Source organism: Ursus americanus, chromosome 13 (assembly GCF_024610735.1).
Source record: "Ursus americanus isolate L20-20 chromosome 13, mUrsAme1.1.p, whole genome shotgun sequence".
In the NCBI taxonomy this organism is placed as follows: domain Eukaryota; kingdom Metazoa; phylum Chordata; class Mammalia; order Carnivora; family Ursidae; genus Ursus; species Ursus americanus.
In genome coordinates, this window is record NC_142139.1 from 6,594,913 (window position 1) to 6,619,956 (window position 25,044).

At 36.5% G+C, this 25,044-nt stretch overlaps 1 pseudogene; it reads right to left on the minus strand.

The window, feature by feature from the left end:
• Window position 1: 1 nt before the first annotated feature.
• Window positions 2-24,638, minus strand: LOC123793153 (large ribosomal subunit protein eL18 pseudogene; annotated as a pseudogene).
• Window positions 24,639-25,044: the final 406 nt, after the last annotated feature.

The window sequence follows — 25,044 nt, forward strand, 5'->3', positions numbered from 1 at the left end:
GTTAATAACAAGACAGGATCTGGGGTTGGTTTTTACAGCCCCACTTAGCCCTGCAGCCCCTGGCACCCTCGAACTTTTGCTCCTTAGATCACGTGTAGGGTTAGATGTGGCTGTGAGCGGTTACTGGGGCCTTACCAAAATGCCTATACCTCTCGGCCCATGCGTGGACCAGAGAGCAAGATGGTGCCACAGCCCCGGGGAGTCCAGGGCCAACTTGTCAAAGGTGAGGATCTTGCCTCCAGCTTTGAGGATTCAGCTGCTCATGCACAGGACTCACACCTTTAGTTTGAGCACCTCCTGGACACTCACATCATTGGTTATACTTCCTACAACCACAGTTGTTTTGTTTTCCTGGCCAGGCAGCTTCATCTTCCAGATCATCCAGGAAAGGGACAGAGGCAGCAGGTTGGTGGGACTCAGGAACAACCTCTTCAACACAGCTTGGTTAAAGGTAGAATTGGTTTGTCTGGCCAGAAACCTGTGTGTACAGCTTGACTAACAGTCTCAGGTAGATGTCCTGGCTCTTGGGCTCCTTGCACGAAACCTCTTGGTCCTCGTGTGGACGTCATCTCCCGTGATGGCACCTTCTGCTCAGCCAGGTCTGGAAAGAGAGAATCCATATTGTTTCATTTTTCGTTGGCAGAAGACACATTGGACTGTAGACTTCTTCCAGAGTAGTCCTGAATCTAAAGGTATTTGATAAACCCAAAACCTTGCCAAATTTATATACCTGGAACTCCACAGCGATTGCTGAATAGATAATTGAACAGGCAAATGAATTAAAGAAATAGGAACATGTATGATAAGAATTATTGTGTATATAATCACAGGGTCATTTTTTTCATCAATTTATAGAGCTAATTTGGAATACCATTCTATTATCCCTCTGTAGGAAGTATAAACCCAGTTCTTCAGTTTAAATTGGGATTTAAATAAGGCAGCATATCCTATCTCGTTCCATCAAAAGCAGTAACTTACAGAAATTAATGGGACAATGAGGGGACATGCTTAGATCGTCACACTAAATATGCCTCTTATCTTGGTGTTTTCTCTCTTGCTGAAGGTCACAGGGAATATTTGGAGGAAAGCAAAGATTTAATCCTCCCAATTGTTGGTTTCAAAGGGCTTGAAATAGCATTTTCATACTCCACTGCCAAACTACTCTGCACATCTCACTATTGAATTTTTAAGGCCCTGTTAGAACCTGTCTATTTAGCATCTGTAATCTCATCATGAAATATCAAGTTCTGTGTATTTACCTCTCAATATGTAATGTAGTTGTATTAGTATCACGATAACTCCTTTCAAGGCTAAAGGATTTCCTCCTTTCCTGCCATTCAGGAATATATTACCCAACTTAGTTTTTTATTCTTTTTATACTCTCCATGGGTTTAAAACCATAAGTGAAATTTATAATTAAATGTATGGAAGTATCTTTAATTTTAATCATTTTAATTACCTTTTCTTACTCCCTCTGCCTTTCTTAGGAATTAGTAGCAAAAGATTCATGCATTATAATAGACCACTGGTTTTTAAAATGTTAACTATGTTCATTCTGAGGCATGAAGATATCTATCCATACTATGACTTTTTGGTTTTGCCCTATAAATCACAATAAATCTGTGGTATGAAAAATACAAACTAAGCGTATGTTTTTTGTTTTATTTTGTTTTTATAATGAAGTTTCAACCATGTATAGTACTTTTGATGTTTCTTATTGTAGCAACTTTGTATGGTGACAGACAGTAGCTAGGTTTATCGTGATGATCACTTAGTAATGTATATAAATGTCAAACTACTATGTTGTATGCCTGAAACTAATATAACATTGTATGTCAACTGTACTTCAATAAAAGACTGTAGAAGACCCACAGGAAACCTTTCTTACTTGTCTACTATTGGTAATATGGTAACTTGTCTCTCATGGTCACATTGCTGCCATAAAGTTGTGCTGGAAGAAGCAGGGCTTTGGATTCTCTTTCCTTCTTGTGTGGGTCAGTCATCTGAGTCTTCTAATCAGTTTTGGAAGCTTTGGTCAGGCACAATACAAGGATTGACATTATTATCAATTTTATTAACATTCTGTTTAAGTTCCAGCCAATGCTAAATACAATTCTATCTATCCCCTTCAAACAGTAGATAGTATTTTATGTAGTGCTCTTGTCACAGGTAAAAACACACAGATCAAAAGAATAAAAAGGAAGTCCAGAAATAGATATAAAAATACATACAATTTTAGAAGGAGATGAAGATAGCATCTCAAAATATTGAAAAGCTTTATTAACCATTCAATAAGTGATATTGAAACAACAGGCTCACTATTACTTAAAAACAAAGTTATAGCCATAATTCAAATAAAATGCCAAAGGTAATATTAACTGGATTAAGATTTAAATGCATAGAATGAAACCATAAAATATAGGAAGAAAATATACTTTCTCCATTACCTTGGAGGAAGTATCTCTATGTATGACATTAGCCATAAAGGAAAAACATTAATTAATTTGCTTAAATAAAATGTATCTGTTAATTTTAGAGACAGAGAAATACCATGAACTATGAATAATAACACATATAATAAAAAAGGGTTAATATTCTTAGTTCTTAGGGTGCTTTTACAAAATTAATGAATATTTTAGAAAAATAAGCAAAAAAATTCCAAAGAGGAATATCATAAAGAAAAAAATATATAAGCAGAAAATTTAAGAAGTTAAACTATATTAGTATTCAAAGAAATGCAAATAGAAGTATCACCAAGACATCATTTTTATGTATTAAATTAGGAATAGGATATTCATAAGAAAAAACCCTTAATCTCCAATTAAATTTTTGTATGTGTTAGGTAGAGATCAAGGTTTTCTTTTTTTTTTTCTTATGAATATCCTATTGCTTCAGTGTGACTTATTGAAAAAAAATCCTTTCTCTTTGAATGGTGTTGATGCCTTTGCCATAAATCAAGTGAATACATACAGGCTAGTCTACAGTTTGGTTCTTTGTTCTATTATCTTTGGTCTATTTATCTACCTTTATGCTAATATCACACTCCTGTAGTTACTATGGATCTATCAAAATTATTGAAATTTTATACTTTGTTTTAAAGATTGTCTTGTCTGTTCTAAGTCTTTAGTACTTCCAAATAGATTTTTAAATTAACTTACCTATTTTAACAAAAATTCCTGCTGTGATTCCATTTTATTGACCCTAAATCAATAAATCTACATCAGTTATGGAAAATCAGTACACTGATACTGGATCTGGGTATTCGATCCACTAACGATACTGGATATTCTAAATCTCCATTTATTTAAATTATCTTTAGTATCACCATTTTTTTTTTTTTTTGGTTTTTAGTATGAAGGCTTCCACATTCTTCTTTAGATTTATTTCTAGATACTTGGTGTTCTTTTTTAACTTTTGTTTACTTTTGTAATTGGCATTGCCTTTTAGATTTCAATTTCAAATTCTTTATTTTGTTTACAGAAATCTTATTGATTTTTTCTATATTGACCTGATAACTAGAGATCTTACTAAGAGCCATATATTACTTTAATATGTTTATAAATTTTTCAAATATTCTTGCTATCTATACATATAATTTTCATTGAAATTAATAACTTATGCCATTTAAAGATATCACTTAAAAAATGGACAGTCAAGCCACAAACTGGAAAAAGATACATAAAATATATAGAGAAAGAGAGAGTCAGATATGTATACTCCTGACAAAAGCATATTTGTGGTGTTAAATAACTTTTATAAGTCAATAAGAAAAAACAATCTAATTAAAGTGGGCAAAGATTGAATAAGTAATTTATAAAAAGATTACAAAATAGCTAAAAAACATATTTTAAAGTGTTTAATACCATTACTCATCAGAGAAATGTAAATTAAAACCACAGTGAGATAACATACCCATCAAAACAGCTAAAGTTAAAAAGGCTGATGATATCAATTGTCCACGATGATGTGGAACAGCTAAAATTCTCGAATCTTGCTAAAGAGAGTACAAATTGTTCTACGCATTTTGGAGGACTGCTACTATGTACCAAAGCCAAATTTAGGTCCACCCTCATAAAAAAGCCATGCCACTCGTAGATGAATTTTTTTTTTTTAATGAGGGCATAGGTCCACCAAATGAGATGTACATGACTGCTGACAACAGCTTTATTCATAATATCCCAAACTGGAAACAATCTGAATGTCCAAACCTTTGAAAATGTATGAACACATTGAGGTATGTTTATAGAGTGGAATAATATATTACAATAAAAAAGAAGCAACTGCTCTTACACAGCAGGATGAATCCCAAAAACACGTGTTGAGCAAAAGATGGCACATACACACACACACACACACACACACATGCACACTACATATTGTGTGATTCCATTTATTTTAAGTTCGAGAAGATGCCAACAAAACAAAATGACTTTTATAGTTTTAGAAGTCAAAATAGAACTCACCTCTATGTTGGGAAGGTTTTAACTGGAAAGAGGTAAGAGGAATCCTGGTGTGTTGGAGGTTTTCTGTGTATTATTTGGGGTCGTGGTTACACAGGTGTATCCATACGTAAAACCCACAAAGCTGTACAGTTAAGATCTTGCATTTTACATTGTATAGATTACACCTCAATTTAGAAAATTGACAATATGGAAATGGGAATCTTATATGATGCTGGTAGAAATGGAATAGTTACGATCTCTCTGAGAGCAATTTCGAAGATGATACAAAGTTTGATTTTTTTAATGCTTATGCTTTCTGACCCAGGAAGTCTTGCTTCTAATACCTATTTCTAGGGAAAGAATCTGACAAATGGCAAAAAAAAAAAAGCCTATATAAGGTGACTCAAAATCCCTAAACTGTAACTTCCCTTCATACTTAACACAAGGGGTTCATCTCCCTGCTTGTAAAATAAAATGCTGGGCCATCTACAGCATTTTCTATGATAGTGATGAAAGCAAGACAGGAAAACCCTAAATATCTAAAGTTTGGGGACTGGACTGGTTAATTAATGTTCTAGCCACAAAATGGACTACTATACAGGCATTTAAGATTACTGTAGAGATAAAATTAAAAAAAAAACTAATACTGTTTTTTTGAAGAGCTTAAATGTCTTGCAGTTGGACTATGTGTTGAGTATGGATTATTCCAACTGATGGGTAAGGATGATTAAAATCTTTTTTTTTTTTTCAGATGCAAAAATAGAGACTTAGTAACTTGCTCAGGGATACACAGCTCATGTCAGAGTTAACAATTGACCCCAGATTTGTCTGACTCCAGAGCTGCAGATTTGAATTGGTTTGCTACAGTTTGGCCATGGAATGATGCTCATTATCTATTGTTAAATGAAGAAGCGAGTAGCCAAACTGTATGAGTCATAGCGTGATTTCGTATGCACAAAAATGCAAACACATATACACCCACGTGTCTGCGTCAAATAAAACCCTGTGATAAAGCCCCTGTGACTGGCAGTTAGTTGGTCACCAGATCCTTTGCTCTCCTGTTCGGATATCTAGCTGTGCAGGCTCACCCTAGTCTTTTTGTTAATCTCGCAAGAAAATCTATCCATATTTTATATAATGCAAATTTTACACCCCATTTATATGACAGAGTTTTACTGTATACTCATCACATACAAAGAAACCTGTTTGGTGAAGCCGATGCCTAGCTGCTGACTCTGCTGCTTTCTTGGTGTTGAGATTATGGGTGATTTCAAAATAAATATATATTTTGTTGATTTGAATTTTCTATCTTGTCTACACTGGATGTACAAAATTGACGCAATTAGCTACAAGATGACAAAAAGCCTCACAGGAGAGGTGATGATTGTGTTTTAATAAAAAGAAAGGAATAGAGAAAGGGGTGTAATCAGAAGAGGGAATGAAGCATGAGAGACTATGGACTCTGAGAAACAAACTGAGGGCCTCAGAGGGGAGGGGGGTGGGGGAATGGGATAGACCGGTGATGGGTAGTAAGGAGGGCACATATTGCATGGTGCACTGGGTGTTATACGCAACTAATGAATCATCGAGCTTTACATCGGAAACCGGGGATGTACTGTATGGTGACTAACATAATATAATAAAAAGATATTATTATAAAAAAAAAAGAGTAGCCTATATTTCAACTGATGCCCTAACCTCACCTAACTGAATGACGTCTGGCTTTTCAGTTAACAGTAAACACTGAAGTTTATTGAGAGTGTAATTTGTGCCCAGTGCCTAATAAATGTCTCTTATGAATGTGTTAGCCCAGTTAAATCTGCACAACGGCCACCTGAAGTAAGTACTATTATTATCCCTAGTTTGTGTGTGAGAAGACTGAAGCACAGAGAGGTTAAATAAATTGCCCCAAACTACTCGGTGTGAGTCCAGCTCAAACTGTCTAGCTCCAGGGACTTTCCCCAAACCCCTGAACTGTACGTGCCCTCCCGGCTTAACACGAGGGGCTCATCTCCTCAACTGTAAAATACAGGCTCACTCATACATTTTATTATGCTGGGACCTTTAATGCAAGGTTTGCCAAAAAATCTACATTTTGTATAATCAGTCGATCAATACATTTATTCAGTGCCTACTATGTGCCGAACTCGGTAGTATCTTTTTTTTCTTTCTTTTTCTTGATTCTGATTTCATAAACCATTTAAACTGAATGACACGTTTGCCTTGGCCATGAGATTGAGGGCCTATTAATCTGTACATATGCTGGGATTGAACCCAAACAAAACATTTTGATCATTTAACAAATTCTACTTTGAAAAGAGGGGCTGACAGTTATTTTTGAACCTTCGCTAACACATATTCTAATTTTTAAGTCCGTGATTTACTATAATTTTCTTTAGTTGCTAGCTTGATTCAGAATAGGAGTCAAGCATAAAATCACACAAAGGTTTTGTTTTGCAAAGCTCTTTCACAAATCACCCTGGTTTCATGCCCTAATTAATCAGTGTTCATGGGGGAATGAGAGGTTATTTGCTTTTCAGCTTCTGGAGATAATAGCATAGCAGGAGAATTCTGAAATAACATGGGGTATTTTTCATATTTGAAGCAGTTTCCCATGGATTCTTATATAATTATCTAGAAAATGTGAACCATTGTTTCTATTGGAATTTTATTTCATGCTGACAGGAACTCCCAAGATTAGAAAAATCTACCCATTACTAGGTCTTTTGAGCATACTATTATTCCAATATGTTAAATTGAACATATCATTATATTTAGAAACCCCTACCAAAGTCTCTGACCCTTATAACCACAGAAAAATGTAAGCATTTGTTTTTCTCAATTAAATCATTTTTCAAAACATGTAATAAAGCATTTATCATTGACTGAAATAAAAATCGTGTACGATTTTCCAATTTAGTAGAATAAGTTAACAAGATATTGGCATCCAGGAAGGTTTAGCTAAAGATCAAGTCTAAAGAGAAACATTACTTGATTTCTTTATATGTTATCATTAGCCCCGTAAAATTGGTTTATAGAGCAGAATCTCAAATCCAAATTTCCCACCGTCCCTTCCAACCCATTGCATGCTAGGGCCTTTCACGCTTATAGGATATTTTCATACTTTCATTCATTATCCAGAACTTAAAAAAAAAAAAAAAAAAGAAGGAGAGGAAGGGATTGTAGGCTGTGGGGATTGTGACCATTTTTGGACTGAGGCTGTTGTTTTCTCTACTAGAAGGCAAATTTTGTTGCAACAGGTTCCCTGGGTCAAAATAACGGCCATGGTTATGAAATTGCCTTAGAACAGAAAATCTAGGCCAGACATGATAAAGTAAATATGACCCATAGATTTTCATATTTTAGGATTCTGGTTTTTGCTTCTAGTTTTTGAGAACAATTCTGTTTATAAATGTAAAATTATTTACATAATTACAGATCAAACCAGTTACTACCTTGTCAAGCGAAAGGTCATGTCTAGCATAAGCAAGTAGCTCAGATGCCGCGGCTGCTAATACCTGTTCGCTCTAGGGCTGCCGCCCTATTCCCAGGGCTGATTGCCCTCTGTCCTGTGGCTTCAAGTAATGTAAATTGTATCTTGTCCCTGGGTAATCGAGATCAGTGTTGTCTTGTCTGTCCACTCCCTGCCGATGCCCTCTCTGTGCTGCGATAATGGTTTTGGTGGGCAATCAAGGAGGAGGCCTTCTTGACTCATCTCTCATAATAGATTGTCCTCCTCAGGCAAAATTGAATAACCCCCGACATGGCCTGGAGGCAAGCAATGAGAATTCAATAAGTCTGCAGGGTCAATGTCCTGTCATTTTTGGCAAGCAAGTAATTATTCTGCACTAACATTCGGTAATAGGAGGAGGAAACTGCCGTGGACACCTTCATCCCGATGCCCAGAAAAGTCACCTTAACAGGATTTTTCCTCTTATCAGCAATAATTCCTTCTCCTCTTCTGATGTGATTTGGTCCACTTTTTCATGTGAGTTGCATGTGCGGATTTTCTAGACTTTCTTTTTTTTTTTTTTTTCCCCACCAAACCTGCAGTGTCTGTGGGAAAGTTTAACAACTTCACTGCCTGTTGTTTAATATTTTCCACTTTTATGGGTTGCAGTTGTGCTGTCTATTTGCTTTTACTGATTTGTGAAAGATTTATTATAAACCAAATACAGCTGTTCTCCTCTTTCATAAAGTCAAACTATTTTGGCAAACCTGTTTTCCACTATGAAAATACATTGAGAATTATTTCCCTTACCATCTTTCCTACCATAAGCATTCAGTTATGCTTAGTAGCTCAGGGTAGGTGCCAAGGCGGTTGTGGACCCACTTAAGGGAAAAAGAATGCATCTGCTTCGAAAATAAACAGGCAGAAGACGAGAAATGACTTTTTTTTCCCTTGGACCTTCTGGTGGGATTCAATGTTATTATGTACAGATCCCAAGAGAACAGAATTTTAATATCCCCAAAAAAGGGCATCTGTAAATTCAAGCCACTTGAGCGTTCTGCTTTTGCATTTACATTTACGAATCGTACACATTTTATTTAACTATGTAACCTTTACCCAAAACTAATATTATGATTAACCTTTTAATATTCTTAAGATATTGCTGCCATGTACCATCACTCCATTCCCCACATATACACATAGAGAAATATTCTTATGTATATATTTAAAGAGAACATATTCACTTCAATTAATCAGCTCCCACTGTGCAGATTTAGATCTCTGACTTATGACATTTATTTAAGGAAATGATGAATTACCGGTTTTGAAGAAGGCAAATTTTAGCACCCTTTTAGTGATTTCTATTGCCGCTTTTTTAAAAAGTTACCTTTTTAAATGGGGAAAAAAAGAATTAGAGAACAAAAGTGATTTCTAAACACCATCTAGGTTGCTTTTCTCTCCATTTCTTTCTGAGCAGAAACTATTGCTTTATTCATTGAAAGGGACCTTTATCTTCTCTCTCCTGAGATCAGTGCACAGCCAGTAATGAAGAGGCTTGTACAAGAGCAGAATAAGCACTTTCCATGACTGATTGACGATTGATTATTGCCAGGATGTTTCCCCACGGTCACTCATCACTATGCTTTTTTGACAACCAAGCTCTATTCCTGACATGAAAAAGGTGTTTTGATCTGCATCAATCTGGCTTGTTAACCGTGACAAAACTCAAACTGATACTGATCATGCTCAGTTGTCGATGCTGATTTGGATCCTGGATGTAGAAAAGGTTCATAACAACCTGTACTCTAGTCTCTACTTAAGGTTCCCTAATACTGGCATATTTAATGACTACTCTTCTTGAAATCCTTTTTATTATCCTCATGTGTTTAGTATTTTGCTCACTGTAATAAGCTTTTGACACTATTTTATCTTGTCGTTGCTCCTTTCGATGTATTTTTAATTCTGCTTGCGAATTTCTGGCCATCTTTTCTATAACCATAATCAAACTTTTCACCATTAACATTGGAAACTAGGGATACTTTTCATGCACCCTACGGAAAATAAGTTTTATTTAGAAATATTATTTTCACTGAGCCGAGTATGTATGTTATAGAAGTAATGCATAGCAAAGAGACTTAATTGTAGAGATTATATCAAGGAAAACAACGGGTCAATCCCCATTCTCTTCTCTCTCCGTGAAGTACTTTGGGTTAAAAGAATGAAATGCATGGTGCACTGGGTGTTATACGCAAGTAAGGAATCATGGAACTTTACATCAAAATTTAGGGATGTACTGTATGGTGACTAACATAATATAATAAAAATATTATTATTAAAAAAGAATGAAATATGTTCTTGGCAATTAATTACATTCAAGAAATTCTAAAGCCAAGATTTATTTAAAACTAACAGAAACATTGTCATAATACTTACTGTGAGATAATGATTGCCATTAGGAAGCTCCAAATGACGTGTATTTTTATATATTTAACTTTGTTGTTTTTGCTTTGTTTTCTACTGAGAAATTACAGCTAAGACTTAACGAAAATTTTATTTTCAAATCAAATTCTGTTTCAAACTCAAAATTGAAGTAATAATCCTTCTTTTTGTATCCCCTTCACCCCTTTCCTCCTATAATTTTTTTTTAAGATTTTATTTATTTATTTGACAGAGATAGAGACAGCCAGCGAGAGAGGGAACACAGGCAGGGGGAGTGGGAGAGGAAGAAGCAGGCTCCCAGTGGAGGAGCCTGATGTGGGGCTCGATCCCATCGCGCCGGGATCACGCCCTGAGCCGAAGGCAGACACTTAACCTCTGTGCCACCCAGGCGCCCCCCTCCTAGAATTTTTAAGACCTGTATTTACCCACACATCACAAAGAAAGTACAAAAATTCCAGTGAGCAGTTTTAATTGTGTTTCGTGATGCAGTCCTTGAAAATGGCCATGAGAATTTAGCGACTCTTTAATTCAAGTCAGAATGAAGTTGTCTAGTGAGAACCATGGCATATCATTGTGGGACATGCGTCCTTAACTCTCCTCGCCCCTTCCACATAACTGTTACATTCAGTTTCTTAAGTCAAATGATCACCCATTGTGTTGCATTTGCTAAATTATATTTAATTTATTTTTCTTTAGTTTGTTGGATTGGTGCTACTGCACGAATCACTATCTTAACCCAAATGATTACACAAAACTCTTTTCTGATGTCTTGACTGCTTTATCCTTGAGTTTATGAGGTACTAAAATTTATAAATTAAAACTAGTATCTAAATATCTCTCTATCATTCAAGAAAAAAAAAACTGGATGAAAGTAGATTTTTCTCTAGTGTCTGAGAAGTTGCCTAATTAAGAAGTCTCCTCACTCTTATCTTTTTACAAGTGCTGTGTGCCTGGGTCAGTGAAACCTGTGAGCTGAATGCTGTTCTGAATTCATCACTGGGGTGAGTATCAGGAAGTGACTACACACGACTGTTTCCAGGTTTTGAGATGATTTGTCCCGCTCGTGAGCTTCTGCCTGGCTTGTCTTTTTGCACTGTCCTGCTACACAGCGCCCACAGTGCCGTGGGATGTGCGTGCAGCGCTTTGGGATCCTGGCTGCCTGCGGGCGAAGGCCCTGGTAGCGGCTGCCTGCCTGGCTCCAGCCCCACCACTCACCTTTGGCTCCGAAGTCTCTGTGAACTGCAAGGAAAAGGAAAAAGACAGGAAGACTTGTTATGGGAAAAGAGGAATCAGAGACTATGAAGATGTAAAAAAAAAATGACTTACACTTTTGGTTTCCTCAATTTGCCTTGTCCTTCCTCAAAAATACTTTTCAATAAGAGCATGCTGACTGGACAGTGAGGTAGCTTACAGTCATGCTATGATGCTTCTGAGTCTTTTTTTCTCTTAAGCGTCTGTTTGTTTGTCTTGGGGTGTTTTGTCTGATTGTTTTTTACATCATTGCATCTCACTCTTCAAGCTGACTTTATAGAAAGTCTCAAAAGGAATGGCAGAGCTGTTCATGAGAAACAACGCTCCAGAGGCAAGAGAGGTCCAGAAACCTCAAAGGCCCATTAGGACATGGATGTCGTCACTGCACAGTGGAATAAAAGAAAGAGAGGTTGAGAACTCAGAATCTGGAGCCAGATTCCTTGGGATCAAATCCTGGCTCTGTCACTTATTTTCTATGTTTTCAATAGGTGCTTTCTATAACGTCTCTGTTCCTCAATGTACTCATCTGTAAAATGGGGATATATAGATGCCCCCATTAGATGGGGGACATGTCACCTTGTAAAGCTGTTGTGAGTATTAAATAAGTTAAAATAGTTGACACCGGTTAGGGTGGTGTCAGCTGCCTAAATTATAAAGTCTTACATATATTATTATTTATGAAGAAGTTGACATATTACGAAGTGTTTTTTCAAATATTATCATTTGAATCTTATAACAAGTCAATAATCCCATTTAAGATGAAGAAACTAAGAAAGTAAGTGATGACCGAAGGCACACAATAAGCAAATTCTGAAAGACTTGATCCAGGTCTTTCATTTCTAAGTCCAAGTGTTTTGTTTTTCCTTGAACTATCTTTGTCTATCTTTGAAGACTGATTACCATTATTTGCTATGATAGCGTGAAATGTGAAAGAAATGAAAAGCTATATTTAGAGTGGTGAATACTAAAGAAGGAGAAAGAGCATGTAAATGTAACTAACACTTAGGTGTTGATAAAAGAAAAATGTGAGCTCTACAGCTTCAGAATATACTTATTTATTCTTTCATTTATTGAGGAAACATTTATTAAGCACTTATTGTTGTTAGGCATTGTAGATACAACAAGAGATAATATGCTATAAATTAAATTCAAGGATTTCAGTGCAGGAGGGACACAAGTAAAATAATTATTGCAGCCTAGCAGAGTGGAAGTATACCTGAATATTGTAAAAGTACAAAATAGGGGCACTTGACTCAGACTGGAGGATGTGAGAAAATCAGGGAAGATCATCTGGAGGATTTGGAGCAAAGGAGCTAATAATCTAACGCATAGTTTAAAAAGATCATTATGATTGTTGTATTAAAACTGTATCACAGGGAGCAAGACTGGAAGCAGAGAGACCAAGTTGGAAGCTACTGTGATAGTTCAGGCAAGATATGTAATGATGGCTGGTAGAAAATTGAATTTTCTTTCCCAAGATGTGGAAGCTTGACTTTGTTTATGGCTGGAAGAGAAGATCTAGTAAAGAAAGAAGGATTGATTTAAAATGCAATTGAGACAATGAGATGAAGGAAAAGCCGATAATAAGGGAGCAAGCATCTTCTCAAGTTTGTACAAATTACAAATTTAGTCATGGAAACAAGTTCTCTGAAATGAGAGGGAAGGAAAAGGTGAGTGAAACCACTGAGAAAACTGAGAGAAAAATGATCTCATCGACCCATGTTTTGCTAACTCATAAAACCTAAACATGGGGGTCAAGTCTTGAACTCATGATGGTCAATCAGGATATTACATTTGCAAACATTAAGGTTCATGGATGACAACAACAGCTCTTCTATAATGTTTGGGTAGTGGTAACAGGCAACTTTGGCAAACAGTGACTCACAGCAACTAAAACCATTTGGATGACTAACACTGACATGGGGCAGCCTAAAATGGAAAAGTCATAGAGCAACAGGCTACCAGATACTTGAGGGGACAAAAACAAACAAACAGAAACAACATTTGAAATCTGAATTAGACAACTACATGGGTTATTTCTTTATATTTTAAAGTCTAATGATATCCATTACATGTACATATAATATATGTGAAAGACACACAAGCAGCTAGTCCAGATATGGTCCTAACTGGGGAGAAGGCCGGAAAATATATGAGTTTACCATGGCTACTCTATCATTAAAGCAGTATCTTTGGGAAAAAGAAATAATTATTTAATAATATAATTTTCTGATTGGTTGAGATGTTTCTCTTATTTTCAGGAAAAAAAAATTAAAAATGTTTCTGCTCAAGGTTCTAATTTTTTTTTTATGATTAACACTGACTTAAAATCTGGATTTTTATTGGTCTGGCTTTCATTAATGCTCTATCTATCTATCATCTATCTATCTATCTATCTATCTATCTATCTATCTATCTATCTATCATCATTATCTCTTTCCTTAAATAGAAAAAAATCTATATGTTTTGATGAATATAAAATTGGAGACATATTTAATTTGGAAAAAGAAGTCAGAACTTTAGGAGTTACAGGGAAGTCATTCATGGGCGTAATTTGAGAGAGTTTTGGGTAGAATTATCAGCACTGAGAGATAAAAATCTGATTATTTATAGATTTCCAATATATGACTGACTAGAATTCTTCACCATAAAATTTACTCAGGGGATGGTGGTTATTCTCTTGTTTTCTTCTCGCTAAGCTTTGGAAGTTAGGGCCATCACTGCATCCATGTTTTTGGCTAACAGGCATTGACCGACTTTTGTTAATGTTGCTTTGAACGTAAAGCATGTAGCATTTCTTCGTTTGGTGCTCAGAGTTAGCTTTATATAGAAGGTAGTGGCATCAGACCCTTCATCCTTTCTCTGTGTAGTAAACCTTGTTTGCTGCGTGGTGTAAGAGTAAGAGCCAGAAAGAGCCAGAGACTAAGGTAGGCTATATTTTCTATCACATCATTTCTGGCTCTCTGTGTGAAATAATAGAGCTACTTATACTCTATAAAGGGACATGTATGACTAATTTTTTGAATGCCAGAGAACAGTATAAGGTGGCCATATCATTTTCTTGTTTACTTGGTATAAGTTTCAATAACAGATTCCTGGATAGATAACTAACAGAAAGAATGTTTTCCCATCCCACGCTCAAAAAGGACAGTCTAACTCTGAGAAAATTTGTGAAGATGGTGTACAGTTTATCATGGAAGCATACAATCAAGATTGTTGAAAAAATATACATTTATTTTTGCATCTCTGGCAAAGGTGATAAGTTAAATGTACATATGGTTAATTAAGATTCTTCATTCCATGGTAGAATGAATACCTCTGAACATACTAGATTTCAAGCAACAGAAACAAAGCTATTTTAATGATATCAGCTTTCTTTATGAAGACAACATATTGTTATATTTCAAGAAATGTGCCGGATCTATAGTGTCTTGCCTCTAACACTTCTCACTTTTATTTTCTACAAAGACAGGTAGGAAGCTGGCTTCTTCAAATGAACTGTAGAAGAAAGTAAGGAAGAAAGAATTGTGGAGGCAACAATACATTCCAGTGTCTAGGGCTGTATTCCCCCTTGTACATGCATTGTAATTATATACTGACCTTTGAGATCAGTGGCTGGTTACTTATGGGATAATATGATTAAAGTATATGTAACAAGTATGTTAAACTATTTTTAATGCAATTCTAGTGGAGGAGATCTGTGTAATTGTTAATTCCATTTCGTTCTAGAGGCATCTGAGATAATGTCCCTTGGGTCCAAGCTTATAAACTAGACTAAGGCTCTATCTACACTGAGGCCACTTTGAATTTTGTTGGTTTTGCTTTCCCGATGACTGGTTTGCATGAAGAAAGAAACTTGTGGCTAGTTAGAAAATGCAAAAGAAACACATGCATTGTTGTACAAGGGATAATTTGTGGCTTACATATAATTCTTAAATAAAATGTTATTTATTGTCATGTTGGAGTAAACCTTGCTCTTCCACTTGTCTCCCCAAAACACAAATATTAGAGCATATGAATCACTTTTTTAGGTAGTGTGACTTACCTTGTTATTTTTGTTTTGAAAGTGGATGGGGGCAATTCTAAATGCCTTAGAAGTATTTCTAGGAGGCCAAATTTTTGTGGCTGATGATCGTTTGAAGGAGCATAGATCTTTATCTGCTGATAGAGATAGAGTACACTGAGTTGAGGGGAGGCTGTTGATGATGGTAGCTTGAATTTCAGGGGCATACCTCCGAAGGGATTGGAAGACTGATGGGGTGGAGAGAAAAAAAAAATGTTTACCTCAGAGGTGGTGGTATAAATGCAAGAAAAATAATGCTGGAGATACAGACAGTGGGGATTGAAGCAGTAGCTGCTGTCTTGTGGGGGTTCGGTACAATGGCAGGGAGAGATAATCAGCAGAAGGTATGCTTATGATACTACACAAGTCTTAATGAGTCCCTCAAACCAAGATATATTCTTACTTCCCAATGTTATAAGAATGTGTAAACTTTGATACAGTAAGGTGAAATTGACTTCTGTATACCTGAAGTATACTATTAATAATAAATGATGATGATGAGTATATTTATTATTGACAGACTTATGTTTCATCCACCACTCAGTTATTTTCACAGATTGCCATTATAAGTTGAAAATGCAATGTATTTTCATTTCCCTTCGGGTCTAGTGTTGACTTAAAATTGTTGTCAAGTATCTATACAATTTTTTGGTCTTTAGTTTTCTTCAATCATTTGATCACCATGATGTTCTGGAAGCTTGTTCCCCTTGTTTTCAGTTCTAACTTTCTTCTGTAATTGTTTGGGCAGGTGTCAGTAATCTACTAAAGGCCTCCTTGGTAAAGAAATTGGCCTTTTATCCAAAATTTCACACATTTTCTTAAAGAAAGAAGCCAGAGAGCTCTACATGGAGACTCTGATGCTCTTAGATGAGACAAAATAAATAATTTGCTTTCACATCCATTCTCAAATACATTAGGAGCAATGTAGAATGCTGTTTAAAGTGAGTACTCTGTTGGCTGACTAGTTTGGTTCCCGGCTCTGACATATACAAGCTATGCAATCTTTGCAATAGCTTTCCTTATCAAAGCTCAGTTTCCTCATCTCTAACATGGGAGTAATGTCAGGACCTACCCCAAAGAGTTGAAGGATTCCATCAGATACTTGACATAAAGCACTCTGTTTAGCATCTACTCTTGCTGTCAAAGATCACATCTAATATATTCTGTGAAAGCAGACTTTTTTGTTTAGCTCTTCATTGGATCTTCATTGGATCTTCAGCACCTAGAACAGTGATCAGCAGATGGTAGGCAGCTGGTATTCACTTGCCAAGTAAATAGATAAATTTGAAAAGGCAATGCTCCGCATTTGCTGATTTTAGAGTATTGAAGCTGGAAAAGACTGTACGTATTATTAGGCTCCAGTCTCTCACAGGAGCTTAAGATTAATCCCTTGATCCCCAGCGACGAGAAAGATTGTTAATTTGGGCAAATTCAAGAAAATGACTCAGCCAAGAACGAGGAATGGGAATATTTAGTGGGACAATAAAATGGGCAAAAGTTTTTGTTTCTGTGTTGAGTGTTCTAGTGCTATTTTCTCTTCTGATTATCTTCCTTTCGAGAATTTCTTTTTCTAGAGCATTTGTGGAAGCCTTGCTTAGTATTGCTTCTCTCTTTTTAAAATTATCTTCCATGTAGCAAGGGCAGGAAAAGGGATCATGGATTTGTACTAAAGGAAGTATCTAGTTATCCCTCTTGCTCACTCACAGTATCTATTAGAATATGTACCCCCCCACCTCATTATGAAAGAATATTTACTTCAAGAAATAAACACAGGTCATTTAAGCACCCAGGGCTATCAATGTAATAATAGACTTTGATATGTAATACAGCTTTTTCTAGGTACTATAAGCTGTCTTCACACTGACTAACACTTACCTTATTGAATCTCCTATGTATAAACCAAGAAGCTAACGCTATAGTGGAAACTTCAAGAAACTTGAAATCTCTGGCCTCAAGAAGCTTACAGTTTGTGGCAATTCATCTTTAAGATCTGATGGGAAATTGATTTGCTTTACCTAGAAACTCCCACAGCTAAAGTAACGAACCACCTCAGATTCGTCCTTAACAGAAGTCTCTGTTGCAGGTGATGTCCATGACGGTCATGCAGGTTGGTCGATATGATATTTCATAAGCTGAGAGGAATCCCTAAGTCTTCTCAACTGAAGGTGCGTAATGGTCACAGCTCTTCACAGAAACCACCACAAAGGTGATGCTATTTTTTGAATAAGTTATTGTGCTCATATAAATTGTTACAGCATTTTCATGTGAATTGATTATGTTGTTTGGTGTTGTTTCTATCCTCAGTAGAGTAAACATATTCAAAACATAATGTGCACTCAATAATTGTCATTCATTTCTTCAACCAATACGTAATTATTGAGTACCTACCTATTAGTTGCCAGGCACTGCATCAAAGCACGGTATATTGCTAAGAAAGACATCAGAGACTCTGCCCTCACGGAATTACAAGGCAGAAAAAGTAGACGTTAACTTAAAATTCCATCATTAATATACTCAAATGCTGATAAGCATTATTAAAGAGTTATAGGATTCTATAAGATTAATTTGATTAAATCATACTTTAAACTTTTTCTTTGAATCCAATTTGTGGATGTACACTTGAGTTATGATTAATATGAAAATGAAATGATTTCTACACTGGCCAAGTAAAAAAATTGTTATATTCTGCTAAATACAGTGACTTCCTTGCTTTTACTACATACGATATTGCTAACATAATTGGTGATGGATCTCAGCTGAAAGGACAGTGATCCCAAACTGCTAGTTGAAACAGACCTTTAAAAAATAAGGTTTGGGAAAAGAGCCCAACGGATTTGGCTATGTAAACACATGTAAGGGTTGAAAGAGCCACATCAAATAGACTCAGGCCGCCAAGCCACTGAAGACTTCCCCAAGTCAGTGGTGGGTCAAATGGAAGGATTTGCATTGTCATTACTCCTGTGTTGGGTCTGTTGCCACATTTATATCTGCAGTCCCTCTCTTGCTCTGTCTTTCCTACCTCACTCCTTCCCTCTCTCTTGCTGTAAAAATTTTTTAAAAGGAAGAAAAAAAGAATAGTTATTGACAGTTCTAAAAAAACACACTTCTAATGGCTGACATAAAACACATGCTAACTTTTCATCTGAACTCTCAATTGTGGAAGTCCTGTTACCCTAAAGGAAAGGAGGGGCGAGGGTCTTCTCTGCGTTGCCTTCAGTCCATGAGTCTGAACTGTTCACGAATGCAGTCACTGACTCAGGGCCTGGCCAGACCCTGTAGAGAGTAGTGGGGAGAAACCTGATTGCATTTGACAGACTCAAAACAAGCGAACTCTCCTTCGTGTTTTTTCCTGAGTCATGCTTCCTTTGGATAAGACACTTTGGGAGAGAGATGATAGGGAAATGATACATAGAGACATAGATACACAAAGAGGAGAGGATCAAAAGGGAAATCCTTGCTTCTGAATTCTGTTAAAGGCGCAGAGGTTATGCTGAGTCACGTCTTGCTCTGTGTCCTGAGCTCTGTGTCACGGCTACCTTGCTGAAGGAGGTAGAAGTTGCAAATTTGTAATGAGAACTTTGACTCTGTCATTCCAAATAAAGAAGGTAAATTTTAGAGTCAAGTGGGCATGCATTTAAACCCGTAAAAGTTTCAGCTTTTTCATCTGTAAAATAGGGATCATACTATTTGCTCCGATATCAGCTCTTCATTCTAAGATGTTTACTGAATAACTGCCATATGTCAAGCAGAAGTCAAAGTGATGGGAAGATAGTGAACAAGACAAAGTTCGAAGCTTACCTTTGACCTATTAGTAGTGGAACAAAAAAATGTGTCCTTTTCTATAAAAGATTTGCAACGGATACTTTTCTCTACCCTCAGCTCCAGTTTTATATCACGATAATAAAACTATGTGTACAATATAGAACTAGGAACTTTATCACTAGATAGCCCATAAAGAATATTTTTAAGGAAGCCTTTAAAAAATACAGATTTAAAGTTTTATTCTTATCAGATGGCCTTGATACTCTTTCTCTTAATTAAAAAGCTTTTATTCCTTTGTCTATATCCTATTGTTTAAGTACTTAGGACTAGATGTTCCAAGATTCATCTATATGTTAGCATTATCTCTTATTATTCCAGAATGTGAATCTTTGATCTAACTCACTGTCTTTTCTCAGTTCATTCCAAACTGTGCATATATCCACACTGTTTCTTCAACAGGAATATCTTTCTCATACCCATAGCCTACTCAAAAGCTACCCATGCATCAAGGTCTTATACAAGTCCTGCATCCATCATGACATTTTCCTCAACTGGTCTAGTGTGTTTTGAATTTCTTCTTCTTTCATTGCTTATAGCTACAGTGACCGTATCTCCTGAACCATACCCATGTTATATGTGACTCTGTTCTCTAATTATAGACTGCTGTGAATTGTTATATATTTTTTCCAGAGTGCTTCTTCTGTCTACTTAGTTAGATTGTATGAGTTCCAGATACATACTTACTACTGAATGGGTAGATGATTCAATCAAGCAATCAAACTGCATTTTGACTATTCCCCTGTGCAGATGGTTCATATGTCATTAACTTATTTTGGCAATGAATGTTGGTAATGATGAAAGAGCGATGGGTATGGGACAGTAACTTCTGGTTCTCCTCAAAGCCCAGCACATACTAATGTATATATGACTTGATCCAGGAATTGGGTTTTATGGGGATGTGTATAGAAAAGCAACCATCTGGATGTATCAGGGGGAATTAAAAAAATGTTTCTGTAAGGATTTCTTCCACGTTCTCTTTTTGGTGAGTAATGGAGAAATGAAAACTCACGGTATACAGAAATAAATAAAACTACTAAACGTAGTCCTCAAATGGGATTCTGGAAACCATTCAGAATTATTATGCTTTCTTAAAGGCCAAAATCACTTATTATATCCATTCTAAAAGAATAAATGGTTTTTAATGAGTAATGTAATCATTACAAGCAATATAAATGAAATCCTCCCAATATATTTTGATGAATGATAATAAAAAAAGGGGAATGGCAATTACTCAGTGAAAGATTGAATAGCAAACTTTTTGCCCTCTTTCCTGCTTTCTCTTTTCAGTTACATCCTTATGCCTCGTCTAGATCCAGCACTAACCTATTTTCTGAATGAAATCAATGTAACTAGTAAAGTGTAAAATGCTGGGCCATTATAGTGATGATCTTTGTTCTGCCATCGTTGACATCCAAATTTACCGATATTGATATAATAAGCCATTTTGTGTTTTCATTTGTATAAACCAAATGTGTGGCTTAGCTTATTGATTTTGTAATCAAGATATAGTTTACTGAAGTGTTTATAAAATGAACTTGTAAACACATATTCTTTACTCATTCATTAATCCAACAGGCATCCCTTATGTAGCCTGCCCTTTGCTGAGGTCTACAGAAAATGTAATCTGGAGGGAGTGGTACATGTGAACATGTACCAGAACATGGCATAAGGGTGGAGACTGGCTATTGAAGCAATTTACTCAAGAAATTAGAAGGAGACTACATGAATGAAGAGAAAAAGGAAAATAAACCAAATATATGGTGATAGCTTTTTTTTTTTTTTTAGTAAGGGGGGAATAAATAATGGAAAACAGATTAAGAAGATACTGGAGAAAAGATACACAAATTTAAGGATTAGGAAACAAAATAAGAACTCTTCACATGCTTTCACATTCAATACCTAACTTAACTCTCAAATAATTGTATTATAAATTAGTACTATCCTCATCTTACAAATTAGAGTATTCAAATTCAGTTAAGGTTAAAGTACTTCCCCAAGTCATATGCTTAATTATTCACTAGAAGCTGGACTACCTCTCAGTTTTGTTTGTTTGTTATTTATTCCAAGTCCTCAGGGATGATGTTGAGGTAAAGAGAGTAGTTGTTTTTTTGGGTTTTTTCTTTGTTTTAAGATTTATTTATTTGAGAGTTTGAGAGAAAAAGAGAAAGAGTGCATGAGTGGAAGGGGCAGAGAGAATCCCCAGCAGACTCCCCACTGAGCGCAGAGCCCAACTTGGTGCTTGATTTCACAGATCCTGAGATGATGACCTGAGCAGAAATCAAGAGTCACATGTTGTGATGAGCACTGGGTGTTATACATAACTAATGAATCATTGAACAGTAAAATATATCATATATATATAGCATATATATAGCATATATATAAATACATATATATAGCATATACATATATGCTATATATATCATTAATACCACCTGGGAAAAGAAAAAAGAAATCAAGAGTCAGATGCTTAACCAACTGTGCCACCCAGGCGCCCCAAGAGTAGTTTTTAATAGGAGAAGCCATCTTTTTTTCTAAGAGAGGATGGGAAGACATTTTCTGTGTGACAAAATGCAGGGAGTTAAGCATGTGTAGATACAGGAGTGGGCCAGGAATGCTCCAGAGTATTATGGGGAGCTAGAAGATCTGGAATGTCTCCTGCAGACAATGAGTTCCAAAAAGAGAGTAGAAAACTTGAGCAATTGGAGACAGGTTGTGCCTGAAAACTATAACTGCGTAGTGGGTAGGTGAAGTTTGTTAACGTTGCGCCTCTATTTAGGAACGCTCTGTACTATTCTACCATGCACACATTCATGCCTACCCACTGCGGCTAAACCCACCCTCCCAACTGCATAGTCCAGTTTAAATTCTTTAGCTTCTCTGATTTTATTTTCCCTCATAAAATCAAACTTAAACTTGTAGATCCGTTCTTGGCATCCCCTTTTATAGTGAAGAAAACTGAAGTTTTAAGATATTGAGTAATTATAATCACATCTCCCTCAGTCTTGTTGTCCTGGAAGATGCATTTTTATCTCTTACACAAGAATAGTTCCTCCAACCACATAACAGACCCTATGATGTCTGGTCTTCTCTAAGATTTTATTCCTTCAGTTTTTTCCCCGCAGCTTTTCCTCTGACCCTGGTCCTTTCTATCAGTATAGAAACACGATTGGTCTTATGTCTTATATATTAAAGAAAAATTCCTTTCTTCCATCTGTTGTTTCTATTTCAAGTTCTAAGTCTCTCCGTCTGTTAACGGGTATCTGAAGAGTGGTTAGGAATATCTGACTTATTATCTGTGGGATCTCAGTCACCTTACTGAATCTTTAAAGGCCTCAGTTTTATCACTTTAAAGTGAGGATTACAATGCTTTTTTTAATAGATTTTAATGATTAATGGCTTAGTCACTATGGAGCAGTTGGCACAGAGCCTGACACATGGCAAGCACTCAAAAGACTAAATAATTATAATAATAATTATTATTATACTAATTCACAGATAAGCTTCTTGGAAGTACAATCTATACATGGCCTCTCCAATTCTTTATCTCCTATTTACTCTTTAATTCAATGAACTTTACCTAAAGGCTACACAAAATTCTTCTTGCTAAGGTTGCCAATGTCTTTTAAATTAAAATAATTCACTGGACATTTTCATATTCTCCATCTTGATCTTTCTACAGCACTGAGGCCCACGAATGCTTCTTCTTTTGAAAAACTCTTCCAGGGGCGCCTGGGTGGCTCAGTCGTTAAGCGTCTGCCTTCAGCTCAGGGCGTGGTCCCGGCGTTCTGGGATCGAGCCCCACATCAGGCTCCTCCGCTGGGAGCCTGCTTCTTCCTCTCCCACTCCCCCTGCTTGTGTTACCTCTCTCGCTGGCTGGCTCTCTCTCTCTCATATATAATGTATATTATATATATGAGGTCATCTTATTTTTGTTAAAAACAGGAGAAAAGCCTAAGTGTAAGGAAGGAAAGACACTAAAATTAATGCTGTTTTCCTCTGGGGCCTGGAAATAAATAAAATCTTAAAAAAAAAAAAAACCACCCCTACTATTTCTTTTTTTTTTTAAGATTTTATTTATTTATTTATTTGATAGAGATAGAGACAGCCTGCGAGAGAGGGAACACAAGCAGGGGGAGTGGGAGAGGAAGAAGCAGGCCCATAGCATAGGAGCCTGATGTGGGGCTCGATCCCATAATGCTGGGATCACGCCCTGAGCTGAAGGCAGACGCTTAACCGCTGTGCCACCCAGGCGCCCCACCCCTACTATTTCTGAAAAGAAAAGAAAAGAAAAGAAAAGAAAAGAAAAGAAAAGAAAAGAAAAGAAAAAAGAAAGAAAAGAAAAGGAAAAAGAAAAACTCTTCTACCATGGTTTTTGTAATCCTGTTTTGTTTTGTTTTTAAATCTTCCTATTTCTCCAGTCACTCAATAGCCCTGTTTTTGAGTCCTCTTTCCTCCTCTCTCTACCTAAGAGTTTAAATGCCCTGCAAATCTCTTCTTGAAGCTTTGCTTTCATAGCCTTGTATGTTCTCGTTATCTAACGTGGAACTTCAACTCTTCCTGTGCACTGATGACTTCTGAATTTTTGCTGCATAAATTCTGTACCCCATTATCTCTGAAACATTTCCACTTGGTTGCCCTATTGTCGTCCAAAATGTAACAGGTCCATAAGTAATAAAAATACTCCTTTTCCTCACTTTGAAACATTCTCTTGTAATTGTATCTCCTTACCTTTTCAGAAATCTGGACATAACTGCAGACAGCGTTCTCATACCTCATTAGCCGCACAGTTCTGCAGACTATCCCCTCCACATATCCCCCTCTTCATCCGCTCCTTCCTTTCCATCCTACCCAATACAGGGCTCTGGCCTCTTCCCTTAACCTTTCAGTTTCTCTCAGCTTCCAGGCTCACTCTCTTTCGGTTTACCCTCCACCCTGCTTGCAGAGTGATCTTTTGACTAGAACCGTAAATTATTTTCGTGGCATAGAGAAAACAAAACAAAACAAAACGCAAAGTACTAAGCCTCACCCAGAGGCCTTTGACTCTCTGTAGCCCACCTGCCACTCTGTCCCTATCGACTTGTCCAGACTCTTCCCCGCCGCAGTGTCGCCTGCCGGAGCGCTGCCAGCCGCTTTCCTTTCCGCCTAGCTGTCTCCTGCTATGTTTCATGCTTAGCTCAAGACTTTCCTTCTCTTTAACTCTAAAGAAATGGAACTGAAGAGGTTGTAAGTGAAAAGAACATATCGTAAACGCACACACACACACAGTATGTATATTATATATATGATGTCATCTTATTTTTGTAAAAACAGAAGAAAAGCCTAAGTGTCAGGATGGAAAGACACTAAAATTAATGCTGTTCTCCTCTGGGGCCTGGAAATAAACTGATGTGGGAGTGGGGTGGTTTTAAAATAATTACCTTGAATAATTTGTATAATTTCACCTTTTGGTGTTCTTTGGGTATTTTTTTTTTCTGTAATAAAAGCATTTAAAAAAAGGGTTTCCTTCTCTAGAGGGCCTCTACTATCCTACCAAGATTGCAATACAATTTAGATGTCTCTCCTTCTTACTCAAA